Genomic DNA, 21,927 nt, shown 5'->3' with positions numbered 1-21,927 from the left:
ATCCGGCGGTGCCGGTATCCCCTATTTCTTATATTCAATACCTCGGTGGCGGGAGTAGTGCCCCGCCACTATGAGGTGGCTCTTATAGATATAGACAGTGGCAACTTTGCCACAATACCTTGAGTCTCATATTATTACTATGGCTAATAACAACAATGATATGATCGGCGCAGGATTCGGTACCTGCGAGAATGCTTCTCGGAGTGAGCCAGGAGAGCATTCTGATGGTTCTGGCTCACAAATCGACCAGGACATAGTTGTGTGGTGGCCTTTTGTTGCCGTTGCCTGCCCTTTCTGTCCGGGTGCGTGTGTCCTTGCCTCTGCGAGCGAAGTCTCGAGGCATTTGAGGCGCTTTCATCCGGATAGGAGGGCCAGGTACGTCTGCAGCAACTGCCAACAGGTCTGTGGGAATCAGGGGGGTCTGACTGTTCATGCTCGTTCCTGTAAGGGTCCACGACCAGAGGAGGCTCACAAGTGCAGTGAATGTACTGCGAGTTTTCCCTCAAAGTCGGGCCTGTCTCAGCATGAACGACATGCTCATCCTGGAGTAAGGAACGACAGACGACAGTTAGACCGCCCTCGATCGGCACGGCCCGAAGGACCACCCCGTCTGAGAGTGTGGACTGACGAAGACATTGAGACTCTGAGGAGGGTCAATGATCAATACCTCAACAGTCCCAATGTTAACGTCAAAATCAGGGACGAACATCTCCCTCACATGACGCGCACTCAAATATCGGACAAAAGGGGTGAGCTGGGTCTGCGCACTAGAACTGGTCAAATAATTGACGATCCAGTAGTCGGTAGCCTAGCGGTAGTCGCCCCAGAACACCCGGGTGACGATGATCATGAGACTAGGCACCAAGCTGCTGTCCAAGTAGTAGCCTCTCAACAAGAACGAGAGCGCGATGACCTTCAATCTTGGGCACAACACTTCTTGGTGGAATGGGAAAAATGGCAGGACATGGAGATTGCCGAGGAGCTCAACGAGGCGTCCGCCCAGCTCGAAGACCTTAAACAGTCCCTAGAAGCTGGTGTCGAACCTGGTGATGTGTACGAACGCATTGATAACCTCGTTGAGTGCGTCTTGACCCCTGTTCTTGTCAATAAACCCCCACAAACATCGGGGAGAAAAGGTAGGGAGGTACATGGTCGCAGGCGCAACCAAGGCCAGCGCAGAAACCAGCGTAGATTTAACTACGCAAGGCATCAAGACCTGTACCATAACTGCCCCAATAAACTGGTTGAGTCGATAATCTCTGGCTGCAATATGGTGGACAACAACATTCGTCCACCAACAGGGGACATTAAGACACTATATGACGGACTCTGGGGAACCGCATGGGAAGGTAGTTTTCCCAGCGTCGAACCAAGGCCTGCTATATCAGTGCTCGAAAGTCTCCCCGTAATCGCTCCCAACACCATTGGGGAGCGAATTAAGCGTATTAACACAAAAAAGGCTGTTGGACTGAGCGGTGTGAGCAAGGCAGACCTTACCAGGCTCAGAGGGACGGAAACTGTATTAGCCCGGCTCTTTAACATAATTGTCTGGTCCAGGTACTTCCCCAAGTCCTGGAGGGTTTGTACTACTACTCTCATACCCAAGAAGAGTAAGGACTGTTCTAAGGCGGAGAACTGGCGCCCAATTACTATAGCGTCGCTCTTGGCAAGACTTTTCCCCGGTGTCATCGAAAATGGCTTCCGGAGATGTATAACCCTTAATAATCGGCAAAAAGGGTTCACCCTGGAAAATGGGTGCTTTCTTAACATCTTCGCATTAAGCGAACTTACAAAGTTTGCCAAGAGACATAACGGGTTGTCATGTGCCGTATTGGACATATCCAAAGCCTTCGACACGATTCCACATGCCGCAATCAGAGACGCGTTGGCTCGACTAGGTTTACCCAGCCACACAAGAGAACTGGTGATGTCCATGCATGAGAACATCCGCACCGAGATCAAGCTGGGGAATGATAAGATTATGGTTGATATCAAGCGTGGAGTCAAGCAGTGAGACCCGCTTTCTCCACTGCTTTTCAACTGTGTCTTGGACCCCTTGTTAGAACAATTGGAGAGCAATGGAGACGGTGTAAGCATTGGCTCCCAGAGTATCTCTGTTCTGGCCTTCGCCGAAGATCTGGTGGTTTTTGGTAAAACCCCACAGGATCTTCAAGCAAAGCTAGATATTGCTATCAAATTTCTAGCTGATCTTGGCATGCATGTTGCGGTTGAGAAATGTAGCAGTTTCCAATTTCAAATCCGGGGAAAGTCGTGGATTCTGTCGGACCCGCAAGTTGGGATAAGCGGTAAAACGCTTCCTCAATGCGGGCCCGATGGACACTTTGACTACCTTGGCCTAAAGTTCTCTCCCTGGAAAGGATTTGAGCACAAAAAGGTAGTGGGCGACCTACACCACAGTCTTCCTAGAATCAAGAGGTTAAGGCTGAAGCCCACTCAGAAGTTGGAGCTGCTTAAACGTTTTATCATTCCGCATTATTTGTACCGGTTGACCGTCGACCCGCCATCTCAGGGCGACTCACAAGGGTTGGATAAGGCTCTTCGCAACTTTGTAAGGGAAATCTTCCACCTTCCTCACTCCACCGGCTCTGCTTTTCTACACACCTCCCCGGGAAACGGAGGACTTGGCCTACCGCGATTGGAACGAGTGGCTACCTACTCCTTCCTTAGGTCGATGGTCAGATGTCGAGACTCCGGCGACCCCTTTTTGGAGGCATTGTGGGAACAGAACAACGTCGGTACCAAAGTTGCTGAGATGGCATATCGTGCAGGCATTAGAGGGCCCCTAACCATCAAGGCCATAGAAAGTGCGAAGAGAGGAGCCATCGAGGATGAGTTTAGAAGATGGGCGAGTTGCGCGTCCCAGGGTCTAGGAGCTCCATGCTTCCGAAAGGACCGAATCGGGAATTCCTGGCTCTGGAGGCCCCACCTTCTCAAGGGCAACTCACGTTATATCGATGCTTTTCGCCTTCGTACAAATACGTTCGGGTGCAAAGCAGCCCTTGCTAGAGCAACACCCATGAACGACATAAAATGCCGACGATGTCACTCCGCCAATGAGACCCTTGGACATGTGCCGGGCCAGTGTTCCTTTGTTAAGCCGCAGAGAATACATAGACACAACGAGATCGTGACTCTATGTCGTAATGATTTTATCGACAAGTACCCTACCGGACATTATATGACCGAAGCGACGTTCACTGTTGACGGGAAACGGCTTAGGCCCGACCTCGTTCTCTGGGACGGCGATCGATCATATATTGTCGATATTACTGTTAGATTTGAGCAGGGCAATTCTCTCGGCAAAGCCTATTCCGAAAAAATCCAAAAATATGAGTGCCTCTATCCAGAGGTACTCAACGTCACGGGCACTACACACTGCCGGGTTCTACCGATAGTTGTTGGGTCTCGTGGCGCCCTACCCCCAAGCACCCTACTCAACATATCCCTCCTTTCCAAACATCCTAAAAGCACTGGCCTAACCTCGTCCCTTGTTGCCCTAAGAACATCCGTCGTGATGAGCAACAGATTTCTCGACGGATAGTGTGCGATGTTGGCGGTTCCCCACACAACTACACTCGGACCATGACTTCTACTGACGAAACCAATTTGAACTGGGCGGTGACCTCCTGAAGCGCACCCCGCATGTGTCGGAGCTGCGGGCTCAAATGATTCCCATATATTCATTCAATGATTCCTAATAGCGCAGAAGGACAGTCACGGGAGGCCCATTTGTGATGTCTGTAATGTCCCATTTATGTTATATGTAGCCCTTCTGGCTTGTGAGGCATTTGACAGGTTATTACTTCTTCCCCTTGTTTTCCTTCTTTATCCTATAATAGCCCGTCAAAGGCAGCAGATACCTCCGCGCGGTGCCCCGTGGACGGTCCTCGATCGCACTGCATCTCTACGGGGATTCAGGGCGATCGGTGGCTGACTAAATTCTGCTGTTCCCTGCAAAGTAGGTTGCGGATGGACCTGCGAAGGATCCTCTACATCAGTGTTGAATTGGACCGGTAGCGATCCGCGTTGCTGCTACTCGGTCTCCAACACTGGTGGTTTTTCCATGCCTGGGCCGGCGATGGCCTCGGTGGGAAGTGGGTGGTGCCCGTGGGAGAGACTTGTTAATCCTGCGTCACAATAGCGCATGATGGAACCGCGGCTATTAGGGTGTTTTTGTCTTTCGACATAGCACTCTGGTCTCGAGGAAATCATGCGCTAAATAAATCGCGACTGGTCGAAAACCAGGAAGTATCCCGACACTGGGACAGATTTAGCCAAATGCCTCGTCATCTAACTAGTGACGCGCATGAATGGATTAACGAGATTCCCACGGTCCTTATCTACTTTCTAGCGAAACCACTGCCAAGGGAACGGGCTTGGAAAAATTAGCGGGAAAAGAAGACCCTGTTGAGCTTGACTCTAGTCTGGCATTGTAAGGAGACATGTAAGGTGTAGCATAAGTGGGAGATAGTAATATCGTCGGTGAAATACCACTACTTTCATCGTTTCTTTACTTACTCGATTGGGCGGAAAGCGTGCGTCGAAAACTTGCGTTCCGACTGTCACGGTTTTCTAGAGCCAAGCGCATAAGAGTGGTGTGAGCCATTGCGCCGATCGCCAACAATACTCTAGCGTGATCCGATTCGAGGAAACTGCTAGGCGGGGAGTTTGACTGGGGCGGTACATCTGTCAAATAATAACGCAGGTATCCTAAGACCAGCTCAGCGAGGACAGAAACCTCGCGTAGAGCAAAAGGGCAAATGCTGGCTTGATCCCGTTGTTCAGTGTGCACAGGGACTGCAAAAGCATGGCCTATCGATCCTTTGAAGGCTTAAAGAGTTTTCAGCAAGAGGTGTCAGAAAAGTTACCACAGGGATAACTGGCTTGTGGCAGCCAAGCGTTCATAGCGACGTTGCTTTTTGATCTTTCGATGTCGGCTCTTCCTATCATTGCGAAGCAGAATTCGCCAAGCGTTGGATTGTTCACCCACAAATAGGGAACGTGGGCTGGGTTTAGACCGTCGTGAGACAGGTTAGTTTTACCCTACTGATGAATTGTCGTTGCGATAGTAATCCTGCTCAGTGCGAGAGGAACCGCAGGTTCGGACATTTGGTTTACGCAATCGGTCGAGCGGCCGGTGGTGCGAAGCTACCATCCGTGGGATTATGCCTGAACGCCTCTAAGGCCGTATCCTTTCTAGACAAAGTAAGCAACGATATCTCTAGGAGTCTCGTGAGTCGAAAGGCTCAATACAATGTGATTTATTAGGTATTCGGCACACGCCGTTTATCGCACGAGCCATTTTTAGCCGAATGAGGCGCTGGACAGGGGCGATATCCGTCCGTTATATCTGTCTTGCCTATAGCGGTCGATCATGGGTTACTAGTTCGATGTAGAGACTCGGAATCGTTTGTAAACGACTTAGGTACCTGGCGGGGTGTTGTACTCGGCAGAGCAGTTACCACGCTGCGATCCGTTGAGACTCAGCCCTTGGCTTGGGGATTCGTCATGTTGGCTTGACGTCACCCCACGCTATTAGAGCATAAGCCTTAAGCCGTCGCATTGCAGCATGCCACAATCAGTAGGCTTGACAGTCGAAAACTTGTACATGCTGTACATGTGACACTTCTTCGGTATCTACCTAGCTATTTTGTACAACGTGCGTGAGTCAGCACGTAAATCAAAACTTATCGACAAATTCCAATACTAGAAATATTCATTATTTCTTTCAATAACCATAATGTCAAGAGAATAGTTATAAATATTTTGTAAGTTTACGAAATATATGTTTTTGAGAGAAACTTTTCATAATTTTTTAATATAATTATATGATATAATTCATTAAATTCTAAATAGGAAGAATGTTTTTTGCTAAATTTCTTGGAAATGCGTACAAGTTGCTAATAAGCAAAGTACGTATAAGTTATCTATATTGCAGAATGCGTGCAAGTTGTCAATGTGTAAAATACGTGCAAGTTGTCAATTTGCAGAATGCGTGCAAGTTGTCAATTTGCATTATACGTGTAAGTTGTCAATGTGCAAAATACGTGCAAGTTGCTATTTTTATTTAATTTTTGTAATATACTCTAAATAATTAGTAACTTCCAACCTATAAATATTTCGATTCTTTTATAATAAAATATTCAGTATATTTATTTCCTTCTTAACAAAATATTCAGTATTTATATATAATTTCAAACTACATCAAGTAAACTTTCAGGGGACATTTGCGAGTAAGCCTAACCTAGAATCATGCATCGAAACAGGTTAAAAACATTTTCCGGCTATTTGAAATCAGTAACTTACGGGTACATCAGACTACATCAAGTAAACCTTCAGGGGACATTTGCGAGTAAGCCTAACCTAGAATCATGCATCGAAACAGGCTAAAAACATTTTCCGGCTTTTTGAAATCAGTAACTTACGGGTACATCAGACTACATCATATAAACTTTCAGGGGACATTTGCGAGTAAGCCTAACCTAGAATCATGCATCGAAACAGGTTAAAAACATTTTCCGGCTTTTTGAAATCAGTAACTTACGGGTACATCAGACTACATCAAGTAAACTTGCAGGGGACATTTGCGAGTAAGCCTAACCTAGAATCATGCATCGAAACAGGTTAAAAACATTTTCCGGCTTTTTGAAATCAGTAACTTACGGGTACATCAGACTACATAAAGTAAACTTTCAGGGGACATTTGCGAGTAAGCCTAACCTAGAATCATGCATCGAAACAGGTTAAAAACATTTTCCGGCTTTTTGAAATCAGTAACTTACGGGTATATCAGACTACATCAAGTAAACTTTCAGGGGACATTTGCGAGTAAGCCTAACCTAGAATCATGCATCGAAACAGGTTAAAAACATTTTCCGGCTTTTTGAAATCAGTAACTTACGGGTACATCAGACTACATCAAGTAAACTTTCAGGGGATATTTGCCAGTAAGCCTAACCTAGAATCATGCATCGAAACAGGTTAAAAACATTTTCCGGCTTTTTCAAATCAGTAACTTATGGGTACATCAGACTACATCAAGTAAACTTTCAGGGGACATTTGCGAGTAAGCCTAACCTAGAATCTTGCATCGAAACAGGTCAAACTACTTTTGTAGAAAAATATTGTTTTTGGGTTTTTAGGAATGACATATATTTATTCTATTATTTATTTACATGACATGGTTTAAATACAACATTTTTATTTCTTTAAGTTACATTTTTATTTAAAATAAAATTTCTTACATTTAGCTAATACAATTTAAATAAATTAATATCTGAAATCTTGCTTGCTTTCCAGTCGAGGATGCTTTTCACGAGATAGTAGTGTCGCTGTCATAACACCTTCGCGATTTTGCTCTAATACGCGTTTTGATACATTAGCCAGTAATTGAACATGTCTCTCAGTTCCCTGAATGTGGACCGGAATTTTAGGGTCACTCTATGGACACTCATTGCTTTGTAGATATTGTACTAGATGTTCATGAGGAATATTTAGCGTAAAGGCTGGTTCGGATATATTTGAATAATCATACATATCTATCATATTAGTATAGTCGGTGCATTCGAAATTTATTTCGGGTGTTTTGTAATCTCTCAATTGCGTCAGGTCTTCCACATTATTACGGTAATATACGATTTTTCTTATAGCTGAATCTCGTATTTCCTTTTTATTATCAAACAACATTGCTAATAAAATATTTTCCGAGTGAGCATAGTATGCGTTTTCTTTAGCAACATTGTTCACAATTTGTCTTAAATTCGAGTCTAAATATTGCGTCCAGCTAATAAATTTATAAAATAATATACTACCATACACCACAGAGTAGTAATATTTAATGTTAAAGTACATTGGAATATATACTTTCATTACGTAGTTTGCCAGAATTTTCAAATTTTTGGATGGCTTATTAGTAGTTACATATAACCAAAGTAACCTACTAGCCTTCGTGAGCCAACGGGAATGTGCTATTGGCCCTGGTTTCATGTTAGCTAAGTCTGTCGATACTTCTCCAGAAGCAACTGCTTTAGCTATTTTTATTGAATAACTTGAGTCAGTTGTCGATTCAGCAGGACTTATATCAGCCAAATTTTCAAGTGGGATTGTTTCAAAGTCTTTTACCGGCTGGAAGTATATAGGAAAAAATAAATTATATTGAATTTGAACATAGGGTATTAAAAAATAGTAAATATGTTATAACTCACCGGTATATTTTCGCATGTTTCAATTTGTTTGCTTAATATTCCAGTTTTTGTTCGTGGTCCAGTGGTCAATGATTTTTCCAAATAGTTAAATAAATGGCGAAGTGGAAGTTCGTTAAAGTGGAGAAGACACACAAACCAATGCAGTGGCCTGTTTAACTGAATTTCAAATCGACGTAAAATACCATTTTTTACGCCTGTATTTGCTGGTTCACCATCGCAATATATGCCTATCAAAGAATCGAGAGCTATTTCTTTATCGGCGAAAAACTCGTTCAATTTGATTACTTTACTTTCCGAATCTTCATTTTCCAATTTTGTGTAACCCAACAATTGGCCATTCGGTTCCTTTAAAATAACTAAATGCGCTTCTTTAATCATTCGTGGGTGAAACTTCTTATCGATTTTTTCCATGGTAATAGAATCATTTTTTCGGCCGTCGAATGAAAATGCTATTAATTCAGAAGAATCATATTGTTTGTGTAGAGCTTGCCTATTTTTCTGCCTCTCACGAACGCTTTTATTTTTATCCATAATGACAGGATTGCCCCAATCATCCGTTATGCCCAGGTCACGCAGGATTGCCGTCACCACGCCAGAACCAACTCTATCAGAAATTGCAAATCTGTCGCACATTAAGGCATAGCTTGGAGCCTTATATCTTCGACTATATGGACCACGTTTTATATAAGAAGTATTTTGTGAACTTTCCGAACTGCTTTTAAAATCAAAATCAACATCTGGAGTATATGTCTCACCTGGAGTAATATTGCTAGTTATTGTAGATTCTGATACTTCATCTTCAATTTTTATAATATATTCTTGTATCGTAGATTTCCTCTCATTATGTTGATCCATCATAAATGCTTGTAAATGTTCTGGGATCAGTCCACAGGAACACAGTAATCTTCGCAAATCGCATTTGCATTTTCCAATATAAAATAATTCTTTCGTGGATTCCACAAACTCCTGAAATGATGCTTGGGTATACTTGCTTTTATTTGTACTTTTATATTTATCAATCAATCGGTTCAATTTTCTAGCGATACTTCGTTTCTCAATAATTGGAATATCAATTTTTTCCCACGTCTGAATCAATTTCGTTACCACATTTGGAGTAAATGTTTTATATGAAAACATTTTATTTTGTTTTTTTTTATTTTTCGGCTAAATAAAAATAATACCTGATAATTTCCATACTTGTCGGAAGATTTACTCCAGTAAATTCTTTTGCTTCCCCAAATGTAATTTGATCATGCGAGCGCATATGATTCAAATTACTGGCACTTGCGCCTGAATTTAAATAAGAATTCGCCATTGATACTTCACGTCTAACTGGAGAACTGAATGAAGATTTATGCCGATTTTTCACATTAATATATTCTTTTCGAAACTTCGAGAATTATTATAAAAAAATACTAGCGCACTCTGATGGAAATAAATAACAACAAACTAAACCCGATTTAAAAACCCCCGTACAAACTACCAATAAAAATATAACTTACAATTTGAATTATTCACATGCCTAAATTAATATATTAACTTATTAAAAACAGTATTTTATTGAAAATTTCGCTGGCTAAAGAGTTATTTGCGATATATGGTTTTGAAGTCAAAATTCATTTAAATAACACATATATTTCATATGAAAAGGTGCCCATATCGCTTAATTTTACTTCTATAATGATTCGGCCCACCCTAATATATATATATATATATATATATATATATATATATATATTTAAAATAATCACATTTATGTAGCTATAAAATTATGTTTGTTTTTTTAAGTATCTACGAATATTATAGTACTAAAAATATCTTCTGGCATAAGATTTTCTGATATTATACGCCATATTGATATTATATACCATACACTTCAAATATTAAAATCAATTAATCTTAACTGCACATTTGAAAGACAAGTATTTGGTATCTAACCGTTTGCACTATCATAACCTCAAAAAATCAGGTTAAACGCATAAATGTCAAAATAGCAAATGTCAAATCTGTTCATCGTACTTCTCGCCAATGTTATAGGGATAAGTGCGTGTTTCTGACTACGTTTTTTTTCAGAGGGTTAGCGTAACATTAATGTTATATGATAAAACATATACCGCCGAGAATAAGTGTTACACTTATAATGTCATTTTAAACGAAATAAGTGTGAACTTGTCGTAAAATTGAAACCGAGAATCGGCCCCATTAGATTTTCAATTACAAATGAATAAATTATCACAATTAGAAGACATTACCGAAATAATCTTTTTTCTGACAATGATTTACGCGAAAATCATTTTATTTCAACTACTACGCGATCTCCAGATGGACGATATGTAGTAGCACTACCTTTTAAAAGTGATGGCAAAAATTTATACTAATCATTTCATTTAACCTTGAAGCAATACCACATGCTCAAAAATAAATTTTTGAGATATCTCGAATTTCATAAAAGGTATGCCGCCGTTATAGATGATTAGCTAGTTCAAAACCAATTATCCTTTGTCGCTTATTGTCCGGTAGATCATGAAGTCGATTATTTTTATAAATAAAAAATGGATAATATATTCCACATTTCGCAGTCGAAAAAAAAAGTTCCTCTACGTCTTACGCGTTGTGTTTGATGCATCTGCAAAAAAATCAGAAGTAACCTCCTTGAAAAAAAATTTGCATGTTTGTCTTAAATTACAAACCGACATTTGTTTAATTCTTTTAAATTTTTGTTTCGGACATATAGCATTAACTGCTGATATCAAACAAATGTATCGTATTATTTGGGTTCGCAAACAAGATAGAAAAAAATCAAATCAAATCAAAAAATCTTATGGCACCGTTCCCCGATGCACCCATTGGGATCTATGAATTAAATACGGTAACATTTGGCCTATTGTCATCTCATTTTCAAGATATTAGAACCATCAAACAACTTTTCCGAAATATTCCAAATATTCTCAATCTATTTCTAGAATACTTGAGAACGATGTCTATATTGATGATGTGGTTACAAGTATCGACTCTTTCGATAGCGCTTAAACCATTTGCGAGGATTTGTAGACTATATGATCATCTTGTGGCATGAAATTAAAAAAGTGGGAAATTAATAATTCTAATTTACGTAAACTTTTTCTTAATTCTGATATACAAAATAAATATTTCTTTAAATGGGATTTCGAAATAGAATCTTCTTCAAAAGTATTCGGATTAAAATGGAATCCCTTATCAGATAATTTTTCATTCGAGATAATGCTTACGTGGAGAAAATGAACCAAGAGACAACTTCTTTCAGTAATAGTGCGAATCTGGTACCAATATTAGTATTAAATTATATCATATATTTATAATATAAAATACGAAAAGTTTCTCTTAAGAACAAATACTTTTTCGCTAACTCTCTCATCACTATTTTCCTAGCATTATTGTCATTGAAAGAAATAATGAATATTTCTAGTATCGGAATTTGTCGATAAGATTTGACTTATCGACAGCTTTTGTTTTACATAAGTTTGACACAACCGAATCTCTAATTATTTAAAAAATTACCATAAATTAAGTAATTATTGCTCTAAGATTAATTTACTGAAAGGTTTAATTAAAGTTCATGTGCCTCCATGATTGGGGGTACAGCAGCTTCTTCAGAGTTGAAACAGAAAACACACAATCAAATACATTTGACTGAACATCCTATGATGAATATTGATACTGAAGATACCGGGGCAACACCTATGCCGTCTGTCTCATGGCAAGTAGCAAATTCAAGTAAAACTTTTAAGCGTAGGCGCACATCATCAAACAATTCACTTGAATATTCAATAAGTGTCAAATAGATTTGACATATTAAATTTGACAACTAAAACATCAAATTCCAATACCGTTAATCAAATGGATAAAAACATCACAACGTCTACCACTAAAATACAAAGACCTCCACCAATATTTGTGTACGGCATTACAGACTTTCCGAATATGGGAAGTGATTTAATTAAAATCATGGATGAAAATGATTATATATTTAAATCTACGCCGAATGATATAATTAGAATAAACACTAATTTACCTGACCAATACAGGGCAGTTATCAAGTTTTTTAAAATGAAAAATGTAGTATATCACACTTATCAGATAAACCAAGAACGGTCTTATAAAGTTGTGATAAAAAATATACACCATACATATGACACCAATGAATAATAAATGAATTAGAGAAACTTAATTTTAAAGTAAGGTGTATAATTAATGTGAAACAAAACAAAACCAAATTGCTCTTAAACATGTATTTTGTTGATTTAGAATCTGCAGATAACAATGGCGAAATATATAAACTAAAAAAATTGCTTAATCATATGGTATGACACTCTAAAAATTATTGCAACAGACCTTTCGCCTGCGTTAAATGCGGTGGACCTCATAATACTGTAAGAAAGTATGTAAGAAAGAAAGATCTACTCCAGCAACATGTATTCTATGTGGTGGTGCTCACCCGGCAAACTACAAAGGTTGTCATTTCTACAAGGATTATTACAAGCAACATAATTACAACTTTGAAGAAGGAAGACGAACCACTGATAGAGTTAAAACATCAAAAACAGAAGAAACCAGACGTCCATTAGCTAATTCTTACAGTGACCATAGAAGCTATTCAGAAGTATTAAAGTTACAACAAAATAACGAAAACGAACAGTCACAGGTAACCGTTGCTCTTATCACATTAATTAATGATTTTAAAGACATGTTCAAACAACTAATGGAACAAAACAGGTTAGTCATGAACATGTTATCCAAATTAGTTAAAAATTAATGGTCAAGTTTCTTCGAATTGCTCAATGGAATGCAAATGGTATTCTAAACCATAAAAATGAATTAATAATATTTTTACAACAATATATGATTGATGTGATGCTAATCAGTAAAACGCATTTAACAAATAATCTACATTTCAAGATCCCTTTCTATTCTTTCTATAATACTAATCACCCAGACAATACTGCACACGCTAGATCTAGAATATTGATTAAAAACAGTATTTCACACTACACACTAACAAATTTTCAAGAAAATTGCTTTCAAGCATCTACAATATGCATTAATACATTTCCTTATGATATCATTGTCTCTTCTGTATATTGTCCTCCACGTCACAGGATGAAAACAGCTGATTATAAAAAATTCTTTGATACATTAGGACACAGATTTGTAGTGGGTGGTGATTTTAACAGCAAAAATACATTATGGGGCTCTAGACTTACCACTCCTACAGGTAAGCAGTTGGCACATATGCTATTAAAAAAAATTATTCATTCTTATCGACTTCTGACCTTCTAGATTTTTATATAATAAATGGCATTTCTGATTTACACACAAACATAGAAGATAATTCAGATTTATCATCAGATCATACACCTATTATAGCCACAATTAAAACCACAGTAATAAGAGTGAAAAAATTAATGGTCTTTTTAATAGTATAACAAACTGGAACTCTTTTAGACAAGAAATCGATTCTAAATTAGACCTTGAAGTCAGATTAAAATCTGAAGCAGATATAGAGAATAACTTAAATTCTTATATAAATACTCTGAAAAAATCTGTACAAAATGCTGCTCCACATATAACATATAGCAATACGACGTCTAATATCCCAATGAAAATTAAAATATTAATAAGGAAAAAAAGACGAGCAAGGAAAATATGGCAAAGGTCACGTAATCCAAGGGATAAAACTGTATTCAACAACAGGGGCGTAACTAGCGCCGTATCAGCCGTATCAAAAATACGGGGCTCCCGAGCCAGAGATGGCCAGTACATCCGGAAGCAAACATTAATAATAAAAAAATATTTTGAATGAAATGAAATTTAAGATCGTTAAAAAGTACGCAAGTAATGTAAGATTATTATTTCAAAGGGTTTTATTTTGACCGGGCCCCGGGGGCCCCAAACATGAGGAAAAATTAGTGAAATCCAACAAATTTTTGTTTTATTTCACTAGTAACATAAGTTATGAAAACTTTCTTACAACTAAATTTTATTTCGAAAAAAAAATGAGCGTGTCGAATGTAAAAATATAATTTCAGAAGGTTGTGCTACTAATTGCTTTCCACATTTCTTTAATACTTCTAAAGCTCTATAACATGCAAATAATAACTAATAGAAAACTAGCATTTTATCAAGTTATTTTCTGAATAGATTGTGGAAATTAAAAAATCAAAATTAATTTAGTAGTTTGTTTCAAAATTAGCAAAGGAATGGAGTATAAAGACTGTTTTTAAAAACAAAAAACAAAGTATAACGACTCGTAATCTTATTTCAGACTCAACATGCACTATTGCAAATTAAACATATCAATTTCTCAAACTAAACAAAGATTTCAGAGACTTCGACTCGATTAGTATGTTCGAAATATTACAACTGGAGTCATTTAACAAAACACCTGTTTCCACGAAAGTTTAGTCTGAATACAGTAAGATCATCCCTGTTAATTTTTATAACAAATTGTAAACTAAGCTCTTAAAATATGTTCAAAATATGAAATTTAGTATTTATTTATATTTAATACCAAATTCAATAGCCTTGAATACAATTTTCCCGAGGTATTAACAATGCTTTTATTTGTGACCTTTCCAATTGCCAGCGCAAACGCTGAAAGAAGATTTTCAAAAATAAAACTGCTAAAAAATTAGCTAACTATTTGTAAGCTATGAAACTTTGCGAGTATTTACCGATATGTGTAAATAATCGACCTAATCGATAAAAATTCAGATTTATTCTAAATTTTTTAGTTTAGAAAGTTTTATCAAAACCGAAAATTTTAGTACCGTTCTCCTAATTTCAAAGAAACGGCTCGGTCTATCATTGAAAAACCAAATATTTTCTGATAAAAACATAAACTTTTTTTGGGAGTTAAATACTTCAATGATACAGGAACTGTCAGTCAGTCCATCGTTGTTCATAGTAGCATAAATTTTAGAAAAACTACAGCCGTCATAAGCTATAAATGATTTAATAAATGTGTATATTGAATTTGAATTGTTTGTAGAAATCTTGGAAAATGGATAGATAAATATTGATGACAAATAAATATTTCTTTTAGTTTTATAATTTTTTGTGAGAAAATTTTGCGCTAGCTGAGGGGGCCCCCCAAAAAAATTTTGATACCGGGCCCCGCCAATGCACGCTACGCCCCTGTTCAACAATTTATCGAATGAACTAAAACAAAAGTTGAAAGTCATGCGGAACAACAGTGTAGCAGAATACATTACTAATCTTAATAGATACGATTATTCGATATGGAAACCAATAAAATCTTTGAAAAAACCTATCCATTTTAACGCCCCAATAAGAATGGAATTACTATCATTAGGTGATTGGGCCAAAAGTGACAAAGAAAAGACAAATTTGTTTGCAATTTATTTATCAGATGTGTTCACTCCAAATGATGACATTATTGATAACGATGTAAAGAATGCTCTAAAAGCAATTCACGATGATTATACAATTATAAAAAAAGAAATAAAAGAGTTTATTAAACTTATAAACAATAAGAAGAGTGCAGGGATAGATAACATAAAAGGAAGAGTCTTGAAAAAATTGCCAAGAAAAGCAATTGTTCTACTGACATATATTTATAATGCAATATTTAAGTTGGGATAATGGCCAAAATGTTTTAAAATTTCAGAGGTAATAATGATTTTAAAACCAGAAAAACCAGCTTCAAATGTCACATCTTACAAACCAATCAGTTTACAGCCAATTCTATCAAAATTGTTGAAAAAACTATTATTAGTAAGAATAAAAGAGTATTTAAATATAATACCTGATCATCAATTCAGGTTTAGAACCCAGCACTTCACAATACAACAATGCCATAAGATAGTAAATAGCATCCAAAAGGCAATAGAAAGAAAGGAATATTGTTCAGCAATCTTTATCGATATCAAACAGGCATTTGATAAAGTATGGGCCTACCCATCAAAATAAAAAAATCTTTGCAAGATATTTTTACTATTGAAAAGTTACTTAACAAACAGATTATTCAGAACTAGAGTTGGAACAGAAGCATCAGAGTTATGTAACATCAAGTCGGGGGTTCCACAAGGGAGTATTTTAGGGTCACTATTATATCTCATTTATACGCACGACATTCCAACTGATAGCAATGTCTTAATTGGAACTTTTGCCGATGATGCAGTTGTCATGAGAACTCATACAAATGCATCCGTCGCAACGTCAAAAGTTCAACAATATGTCTCCGAATTTGAAAAGTGGCTCAATAAGTGGAAATGAATGAAACAAAATCTAGCCATATAACCTTCACTACAAGAACCCTGGACTGCCCAAGCGTAAAAATAAACAACATAGAAATACCATAATATGAGAGTGTAAAATACATTGGGATTCATCTCGATAGAAAGTTAAGCTGGTCAACGCACATCAAAATGAAAAGAAAACAGATAGAGAAGAAGTTCAAAGAGTTGGCTAATTGGCAGAAGTTCAAATATGTGCTACGAAAACAAACTCATTTTATATAAAACAATAATTATCCCAATCTTGACATACGGCATTGAGCTATGGGCGTGCGCAAGCAATTCAAATATAAAAAAAAAACAAGTAGCGCAATCGAAAATTTTAAGATGCATTGTGAACGCACCCTGGTATGTTACAAATGACACCCTACACAAAAACCTAAAAATAAAAACTATTAATGAGATGATAAAAGAAAGGAGCAAAAAATACTACGAAAAACTACCAGGTCACTGTAACAAATATTTAAAAGAATTGAGCGAGAAATATCCGACACGAAGATTGAAAAAAAAATGGTCATACAATCTCAAATAAAACGTCAAAAATAAAAAAATAAGTGAGATATCTCATAGGAGATAATCTCTTAAATGCATTAACACCAACATCATATTGTCTTAAAAAATGTATTTTATTTTGATTGACAATAAAAGTATGCAAATGAAAAGTTTTGACTTACGTGCTGACTTACGCGTGTTGTACAAAATAGTCTAGTAGATACCAAAGAAGTGTCACATGAACAGCATGTACAAGTTTTTGACTGTCAAGTCATACTAATTGTGGCATGCAGCAATGCGACGTCTTAAGGCTTATGCTCTAATAGCGTGGAATGACGTCAAGCCAACATGACAAATTCTCAAGCCAAGGGCTGAGTCTCTACAGATAGCAGCGTGGTAACTGCTCTACCGAGTACAAATCCTCGCCAGGTACCTAAGTTGTTCACAAACTATTCCCAGTCTCTACATCAAACTAGTGACACGTGATCGACCGCTATAGACAGAGCGGATATAACGGATAGATACCGCCACTGTCCAGCGCCTCTTTCGGCTAAAAAAGACTCGTGCGATAAACGACGTGCTGAATACCTAATAAATCACATTGTATTGAGCCTTTTGACTCACAAGACTCCCAGAGATATCGTTGCTTACTTTGTCTAGAAAATTTACGGCCTTAGAGGCGTTGAGGCATAATCCCACGGATGGTAGCTTCGCACCAATGGCCGATCGACTGCGTGCGTGAACCAAATGTCCGAACCTGCGGTTCCTCTCGTACTGAGCAGGATAACTATCACAACTACGATTTATCAGTAGGGTAAAACTAACCTGTCTCACGACGGTCTAAACCCAGCTCACGTTTCCTATTTGTGGGTGAACCAACGCTTAGCGAATTCTGCTTCAAAATGACAGAAGGAGCCGACATCGGAAGATCAAAAAGCAACGTCGCTTGGCTGCCAAAAATAGGGATACTTGACTGTGGTAACTTTTCTGACACCTCTTGCTAAAAACTCTTCAAGTCAAAAGGATCGATAGGCCACGGCCACAGGCTTTCGCGGTCCCTGTGCACACTGAACAACGGGATCAAGCCAGCATTTGCCCTTTTGCTCTACCCGAGGTTTCTGTTCTCGCTGAGCTGGCCTTAGGACACATGCTTTATTATTCGACAGATGTACCGCCTCAGTCAAACTCCCCGCCTAGCAATTGCCTCGAATCGGATCACGCTATCGGATTGTTGGCGATCGGCGCAAAGCCTCACACCACTCTTATGCGCTTTGCTCTAGAAAACCGTGACAGTCGGACCGCAAGTTCTTTACGGACGCTTTTTGCCCAATCGAGTAAGTAAAGAAACTATGAAAGTAGTGACATTTCACCGACGATATTGCTATCTCCCACTTAAGCTCCACCTTTCATGTCTCCTTACAATGCCAGACTAGAATCATGCTCAAGAGGGTCTTCTTTCTCCGCTAATTTTTCCAAGCCCGTTCCATGGCAGTGGTTTTGCTAGAAAGTAGATAGGGACAGTGGGAATCCCGTTAATCCGTTCATGCGCGTCGTTGGTTAGATGACAAGGCATTTGGATAAATCTGTCCCAGTGTTGTGATACTTTCTGGTATTCAACCAGTCGCGATTTATTAGCGCATGATTTTTTCGAGACTAGAGTGCTATGTCAAAAGACAAAAAACACCATAACAGCCGCGGTTTCACCATGAGCTATAGTAACGCAGGATTAACGAGTCTCTCCCACGGGCACCACTCACTTCCCACCGAGGCCACCGCTGGCTCAGGCATGGAAAAACCATCAGTGATGGAGACCGAGTAGCAGCAACGCGGATTGCTACCGGTCCAATTCAACACTGATGTAGAGGATTCCTCGTAGGTCTATCCGCAACCTACTTTCCAGGGAACATCAGAGTTTAGTCAGCCACCGATCGTCCTGAATCCCCGTAGGGATGCAGTGCGATCGAGAACCGTCCGCGGCGTATTGCGTGAAGGTCTGCTGCCTTTGACAGGCTATTATAGAATAACAAAGGAAAACAAGGGAAGGAGACAATAACCTGTCAAATGCCTCACAAGCCAGAAGAGCTACACAAAACGTAAATGGGACACTACAGACATCACAAATGTGCTTCCTGTGACTGTCCTTCTACGCTATTTGGGAATCATTAAATAAGTATATTGGGAATCATTGAAACCCTTAGCTCCGACAGTAGAAATCGTAGTCCATGTGTAGTGGTGTAGAGACTGCCAACACCGCACACTATCCGTCAAGGAACCTATTGCTCATCTCGATCGATGTTCTTAGGGCAACGAGGGACAAGGTTAGACCTGTGCTTTGAGATGTTTGGAAAGCAGGGATATGTTAAATAGGGTTTTTGGGGGTAGGGCGCCACGAGACCCAACAACTATCAGGAGAACACGACAGTGTGTAGTGCCCGTGACCTTGATTACCTCTGGGTAGAGGCACTCATATTTTAGGATTTTTTTTGAGTGGGCTTTGCCGAGAAAATTGCCCTGCTCAAATCTGGCAGTAATATCGACAATATATGACCAATCGCCGCTCCAGAGAACTATTATAGGTCCTAAGCTTTTTCCCGTCAATAGTAAACGTGGCTTCGTTCATATATTGTCCGGCAGGGTATTTGTCGATAAAATCATTCCGACATAAGATTTCGTTGTCTCTATGTATTCTCTGCGGCTTAACAAAAGAATACTAGCCCAGCACATGTCCAAGGGTCTCATTGACAGAGTGACTCCGCCGGCATTTTATGTCGTTCATGGGTGTTGCTCTAGCAAGGGCTGCTTTGCACCCGGTTGCGAACAGCATCGATATAACGTGAGTTGCCCTTTAGAAGGTGTGGCCTCCAGAGCCAGGAATTTCCAATTCGGTCTTTTCTAGTCCTTGGGTCGCGATACTCGCCCATTTCTAAACTCATCCTCGATTGCTCCTCTTTTCGCACTTTCTATGGCTCCGATGGTGAGGGGACCTCTAATGCTTGCAAGATATTCCATTTTGGTAACTTTGTTACCAACATTGTTCTGTTCCCACAATGCCTCCAAAATGGGGTCGCCGGAGTCTCGACATCTGACCATCGATCTAAGAAAGGAGTAGATAGCCACTCGTTCCAATAGCGGTAGGCTAAGTCCTCCGTTTTCCGGGGAGGTGTGTAGAAAAGCAGAGCCGGTGGAGTAAGGGAGGTGGAAGATTTTCTTTACAAAGTTGCGAAGAGCCTTGTCCAACCCTAATAAGTCGCCCTGAGAAAGTGGGTCGACGGTTAACCGGTACAAATAATGCAAAATGATAAAATGCTTAAGCAGCTCCAATTTTTGAGTAGGCTTCAGTCCTAATTTACTGAAGTAAAGACTGATCCCATACAGCACGGGTCAAACAATGGTCGACCTGTTTGGTACCATTTACAGCCTACCGAGTTATTATAAGCCCATTATGGGCCAATTTATGACGCAGTGGGTCTAGACCTATACGTTACCCGCCGGGTCAAACAATGGTCGACCTACTCTTACCCATTACTCACCGAGTTGTTATGGGCAAATAAAAAATGTATTCAAATATACCGCGCATGCGCATACGCGTGCGCGGCGTTTGCGTAACTAGCGCACAGATGGCGGCACTTATGTTGTTCGGCGTCCGCGTCATTTGCATTTGTTTGTTCTCAAGACTGTCATAGATAAACACCCTAGACAATATAATAATATAAAACACGATGATGATAAACACGATGAAGAAGTATAACCTGAGTACTGTATACGTATACTTATGCTACTAAAATTCTAAACAATATTAAAATATAATATATTCGTAATTTGTTTGTTGTTTAACTCTTTAATTTGTCAAAAAAAAAATCTATAAATAAATATGTCTGATAAAAAAATTCGCAACCACATTGCGACTGTGTCAGATAGACATTTTTATAGAAGACTTTTTTGGGAAATGCAAAAATTACGTTCGGAAAGTGTTTTGCAGAACTCTGAATGCGAAAAGGATAATATTGATTTGCCTAGTATTAGTGCTTTTACAACAGATAATATTGAAACTGTGGCATTGTATATGACTTTGAAGGACCGTCTTCTTACCAGGCAGAGTTACAGGGTAATGTTGAAACAATTATTATATTTCTCTTTCATATAGCGAGGATAGTTCCAATGAAGATATAACTGAAGTTTTTGATGCAAGACAATTTTTAGCAGACTAGGCTGTGAATTATCAGATACCTCATAATGCTGTATTCGCACTACTTAAAGGGCTAAAACTTCATGATTGTTTCAGTGATTTACCAGCAGATAGTAGAACACTTCTGAAAACAAAAAGGACTGCTGTATCAAAAGTTGTAAGTCTAGGTGAATATATTCATTTTGGTTTATTAACTGGATTGAAAGATTCTATTGATAGGTTGAAATTGATATCTTCTATCATTGATTAAGAAATTATTGTTGTTGGTTTGACTCTCTCGAATTCTTCGAACATGTCAGCTTGGTCTATTAAGCACTGTTTTGATCACAATGGGAAACAATATAAGATATGCATTGAATATTTTGTTTGTGATACTCTCGCCAAATCATTTATATTGCAGACAAAGGGACACACAGGCTGCTTCAGTTGCTTAAAATGTCTTGTTCGTAGTTCAAATATTAATAGCAGAATTTGCTTTCCAAAAATGAAATTACCTGCAAGAACTGATGAACACTTTCGAAGCTTAGAAGATGAAGACTACTACAATGGCTATACGAGATTGCTTGAAATACCGTACATTGATTTAGTTACTAAATGAATTACCGTACATTGAGTTGTTTAGGAGCAGTTAAGAGATTGATGCTTTTGTGGACTGAAGGTGAGCTTCCAATTCGTTTGCTATATGCTAAAACTAATGATATTTCCAATTTTTTATGCAGCTTAAAGATTT

At 38.7% G+C, this 21,927-nt stretch overlaps 1 pseudogene; it reads left to right on the top strand.

Moving 5' to 3' along the window:
* Positions 1-5,528, top strand: part of LOC113378955 — an 8,415-nt pseudogene extending 2,887 nt beyond the window's left edge.
* The last annotated feature ends 16,399 nt before the right edge of the window (positions 5,529-21,927 follow it).

Source organism: Ctenocephalides felis, unplaced genomic scaffold (assembly GCF_003426905.1).
Source record: "Ctenocephalides felis isolate EL2017-DRISC unplaced genomic scaffold, ASM342690v1 CF-g0.4_SCAFFOLD_01886, whole genome shotgun sequence".
Classification (NCBI taxonomy): domain Eukaryota; kingdom Metazoa; phylum Arthropoda; class Insecta; order Siphonaptera; family Pulicidae; genus Ctenocephalides; species Ctenocephalides felis.
Note: the sequence above shows the minus strand (reverse complement) of the source record. Positions and strands in the feature narration are given on the sequence as shown.